Consider the following 5679-nt stretch of genomic DNA (forward strand, 5'->3'; position numbering starts at 1 on the left):
CCCTCGAGACAATTCCACGAATTTCTATTATCTTGGTCGAAGAGCCGTGGCTCCCGAAGCTGAACACAGTTGCACGTTGGGAAAATATCGTAGAGTCGATGGTTCGATATTACGTACGTAGTCATTGCAGAGAAATTTTGTTTTCTTGGTTCCCTTGCTTCTTTCAACCTTTTTTAACTTTTTAACTTTCTAACTGTCAACTTCTTCTTCCCTTCCGCTAAGATCCTTCGTGAATTGAGAAACCACGAGCGATCGTACGATTAATTATTGTCGCACCTTAATTTTAATAACTCGCGTGTAATAATGAACGCTAGAACTACCGATAGTTAACACGAAGCTATTTCTACCAAAAACCAGTGAAAATGACTGGTCTTTAAGAAATACGTAATAATAGAATATTTTTATATTTGTTGATTTATTACTTTCTTACAGAAGCAATTCCATGTTATGTAGAGTACATTTTTCGTATTATTAATCCATCTGTGATCCCTAAATGAGGGTTGACACATTTATAAAATTGTATTTGTATAAAATGGTATTTCTAGTGCTAGCGTCTAGCGATCTAGCGATCGATCCGGAATTTTCCTGATAAATGATATCATCATATCGAATGATACGCAGTAAAAACTTTGAAAACGCGTGGGAAGTTGTACAAAACGAGGAAACTGACTGATTGGGGTTCGATAAACAGATTGCAGGATCCTTTTACACTTTTGTAGGACATTTGGTAAAATATTATAGCTTAGTGATATAGCAATATAGCATGTGGATGGCTACCCCCAGTGGGATACCATCTTCGAATGTTTTACACTTTGACAAGTACCAATCATTTTGATTGGTATTGGTACAAGTAGCCTCGATACAAAATTATTTTGAATACATATAAAACAAAATAAAATTCGTTATATTGTTCTTTTAGTTATCGTTGCGAATGTCATTACATCATTGCGGAAAAATATAACATACGGTAGGAATCTTAAAATAAAATTGTAAAACCTATCAATTTGACTGGTATGGTAGTTCCAGTGTTAATACGTTTGACGAGTGGCGAGGTAGGAAAAGCAGCTAAGGAATATCAGTTGGATAGACCGAAACAAAGATCGTTATGTTTTTCTAAATAATTATCAACTCTTGGATTAATTACTGATAATTAATAATTTTCAAAAGGATACTGACAATCGTTCGTTTCTGGGCAAATTGACAGCGACAAAACGTTCATATTTATTCACGTAGATCGAACGATTTCGTTTGACGAATGATGTAAGACATTCGCACGGTAGGTAGCAGAAATTAGTGCGCGTATGCGAGACTCAGATGCACGTTCTGTCGTAAAAACGATGCGTTTACGATACGGTGTTCGAGAGAAATACGTATTAAGCGGTAGCAACGTGACGTGTCCGTAAATTGCTCGAAACATACTCGAGACGCGCTTGGTGAGATAATTTTTAACGCCTCTTTCGATTGTCGTTATCTGACGATGTTGCATACTTTGTTTTTATCGCCGTCGGAGGAGACAAACCGCAGAGTTTTATGAACCGCGCGAATCGTTTTCGTCGGTGTATCGCGTAAAATCGCGAATCACCTGGTTGCCATTTTAAAATCAACTTTCGCCAGGAGAAAATGTTCGATCGGCAGTTGTTTAACAACGGAAGATGAACACGACGGAAATTCTGGAAAATTCTCGCGTCTGCCGCGCGTCGAAAGCTTCGCTCTTGCTATCTGGCTTTACCTATGCAAAGGCCACTGCACTGTCGACCTCAGACGTTTTCAAGCCGCCAGTAAATCGCATTTCCGACGAGTGTTCTCTTAGCGAGTCGTACGGGGAAACGTAGAGACGCGCGAGAAAGTGGGTTCCACGCGAATTTCGTTCGTTTTCGTATAAAAATTCCTCAAAATTTAGCGCCGCGTTTAGGATTTGTGGTAAATTTTCGCTGTTCCGCGTGATTTACGTCGATTTACATATTATTTAGTGACTTTACATACGCTTCATTTTGCTACAAATAACCGTATCAAATGTATTTCTAAACAAGTTTATTCTACAGTTTACGTCGATTTATTTCATCGTGAAAATTTCTCTGGTTCCTTGTTAAGAATTACCTATTACACGTGTGTATAGTATTTTTGAAAAACTACGTTAAAAGTGTAGCACAGATATTATTATACTAGCTCCGTAATAACGCTATCAAGTAACATATTTTCCACTCGCATGTACGTATTTCTTTATGAATGTACGCTTAACAGCGACAGGTCTGGCCTCTTACGAAAGTTCTTCAACTTTATAAGCTATTTTTCAAAGGCTTACAACTTTGTAGCTAACAAGTTCTCGTTTCCAACTGTCACGTTAAAATACTACTTTTTAATGTGATAAAATGACATTAAAATCAGAGAACCAACAAAAACGCACATACTTATCATGTTTTTCTGCTGCGTGATCTTCAATTCCGCAAGAATAATCTGAACGAAAAATCGACGCTGGAATGTAAGGGGCAATTTAATTCGTTTTTACTTCGCGTTAAATACAACGTCATGTTAGAATCGCTGCGTTGAGGTCGCTGTCAACGAGAATCTACGTTTCAGCGTTGGACTTTTACCTCGAATGCATTTACCAAAGATTGGCATGATACCGTTCGACATAAATTACACAGTTCGTGGTATTTAATTCAACGAGATGCGAAGTTGGCATTAGGGGCAGCGCTGAGTTGCTTCGGAACATTTCACCACGGTTTATCGCTTTCGATACGCGAAGTTGTAATTCGTGTATCACGTGTAATTCAGCAGCGAGGACGCGATACGTACAAGCGTTTCCTAATTCGTTGGATACGGAACTTTATTTGGCACGAACCAGCCGGATCAGAGCGTAAATTCTACCTGATAAAAACGTATCGGGCCACCGTTTCAATAAAACGTGACATAACACCATAAATTATTTTTAGCGCCTCCGGTGTGTACCTTCCATGCGTGAAAAATTTGCCAGTGGAACGAAAAACATCCGAGTCACCGATAAAGACCACGTTTTGCATCGTCCACATTTTATCAACGGTTTTTATTAATCGCTCAACGATATGGTTCAGCCCTTCGTAATCGGAATTTCGCTGCTTACGAGAGAAAGAAAAAGTTCTAGTTGTTCTACTCAACTCATTGAGAATCAGATAGGAATTCTGCGTGACGCGAAAAGAAGGAAAAAAAATACGTAAAAGTTAGGCGAAAATTCGAACAATGTGTTTGTACATTAAGCTTGTTACAAGGATCGAGGAACAATGTCATTGGAAAAGAATTGCCATGATTTTTGAAGAAAGCAATAATTTGTCATTGATATAACATCGATATAAAGCGATAGAACTAAATGGAATCGAACGAAAGAAGTATATGATATATATGAGAGAAATTAAAAATAAACGAAAGTTCTTTAAACTTTATAAAAGCGCAGAGTCAAGACGATAGAAGGAACAGTGACGAAAAAGGTGTTAGGCAAGACTTTGGTATTTCCTTTCATAATTGCGGAGTTAAAAAATAGAATTAGCAACGTTGACCCTTAATTATTTCATAATATAGATGATAGAAACGTTTAATGGCTTCCTGTCCAATAAAGTAAACAAGTTGGACGATTGCTCGCTGCTTTACTCTAGCCAGGCGAACATTTTCCTCTTATAGCGATTGCACACAATTGCGTAAGCAAATCGAACTCATTAATTTCGCAGAGCCAAAGCAAACAATGATCATCCACCTCTCTGAAAGCATCCGTTCAATTCGCTGGCAATCGGTCAAACAGCATTCCATAAACAAGGGACGACATATCTGACATGCTTAGAACTTCTTCTCTTACAAACAGCCAGCTCCAATCAAACCATATGCGTCTATTGTATTAATCGATATAAATAGTTATATCTTTGAATTATTTAACTCATTTTATCTATTTACCATCATATTATTGTACCGCGTTGTTATATTATGAACGTCGATTAATTTATTTAACGATTATCGATGTCTGATGTTCAAATCACAACAAGGAACTATGCTGAATTAGAGTTTGTTTTCATAAACAAACTAAATTTTAGTTACAAAGGATTAGCAGACGCGTAGAGCATAAAAAATACTCGATTCTTATCTTAAGAAACTATAGTCTAAATAGAGTAACACGTTCATATTAGAAAAACAATTTTCCTAATAAGTTCTTAAAAATCTAATCGTGAAAAAATGTCCGGTTAAATCTGAATTTTAAAAGAAATCGAAAGCTAAAACGAAGAAAAAGGCAATGAGAAAGAGAAATACGTAACAAGAGTCCGAAGCAAAATTCCATTCACTTCGACGGAAAACACTTTGCGATATCATTCTGCTTCCAAATAAAGAAATACTCAAAACAATTTCGACTTCGTTCCACACTTCAAAGCATATCTTCAAGACAACTGACACAACAACGAAAATATGCGATTACAAGTCTCCCGAATCGATTCAATAACCAGCCTAATTTAATTTAATGGCTTCATCCTAAACAGGGCTCGACACGAACTCCACCTTCCTACGATCCTTAAATTTTACATATTTCCCCATCTTCCGACATCTCAACGTTTTAATCTCATTATAGTATACAAATTTGCCACGTTTCAAGAAAATATCATAAACGCGAATCGAAACGAGAAATCGTGCTTTCTTCGTACTATATCCGATTCGAACGTATCTTCTAATTAGAAAATATATTTCTTAGTTAGAAAAATGTACGCGTAGTCGAGCCGGGAAGAACGATCGAAAGAAGCGTATAGCGGAGTTAAAAAAAAAAAAAAGAAAAAATAAAAAAAGCAAAAAAAAAGATGAACGTCGAACGATAATCGTATCGAAAATTCCATTCACTGTCAGAGAAAACCTTTCAATCCGCGATACGTTCTTTGAAATCCGCGAAGCAATCAAGCAACGGAGAACCTACACGAACGTACGCTTAACCCGTACGCTGAAACGCTACAAGATGCGCCACGAAACAAAGAGCATTAATAATAAATAATGACGTCAAATATCCGTCAGTGGCGGTCGAGGGAGGCTCCTCACCTTGTGTCCTGGTTCAGGACGAGCAGGTCGCGAAGGAGCTATAATACGGATGGCTGGTAACGGATAGGAAAGAGAGGGAAAGCCGGCTCCCGGGATGCAGGTTTCAGAATGGCACAATAGGTCGGCTAAGGTGGGTGGCATTCGGCGCGACTGTTTGAGGGAACAGGGGGGCCCTGGCGCCAGACAGCTGCCGCGTGTCTCGACCTCGCTCGCCTCTCTCTCTCGTCTCTCCTCGCCGTCTCTACCAAACCATCTCTTTCTAACCATCTACGCACGTCTCTTTTTCCCCTTCGATGTTCGTTCTCCTCTTTCTCCCTTGTTTTCACCGTCTCGTTCTTTCTCTACGATCGTTCTCTCTATATATATGTCTATCCTGCTTCCTCGTTCGTGATTTCCTCTTCGTTGCTCCGAGAGACTTCGCCGGCCTCACCAGCCAGTATATCCGTACACATAAAACGAGTTCTCTATATGCACGCTTATACGAGTATACGAGGCTGACTGACTCGAGCTGAACTCCGCTATTTTATTGATTTATTTTGGCGCTAGGCATCTCTGTCGCGCTCTCGCTGCCGCGCTCCACCGACCACGATCGATCGAAACGTGTGGCCGCGTCTCCAGCCGAGAATCGCGGCTCGGCAAACC

At 39.1% G+C, this 5679-nt stretch overlaps 1 protein-coding gene across 1 annotated transcript in view; it reads left to right on the forward strand.

The window, feature by feature from the left end:
- Positions 1 to 5679, forward strand: part of LOC100742914 (mothers against decapentaplegic homolog 6) — a 106881-nt gene that overhangs the window by 50349 nt on the left and 50853 nt on the right.

The sequence above is a fragment of the Bombus impatiens genome, unplaced genomic scaffold, assembly GCF_000188095.3.
Source record: "Bombus impatiens unplaced genomic scaffold, BIMP_2.2 scf_0664, whole genome shotgun sequence".
In the NCBI taxonomy this organism is placed as follows: domain Eukaryota; kingdom Metazoa; phylum Arthropoda; class Insecta; order Hymenoptera; family Apidae; genus Bombus; species Bombus impatiens.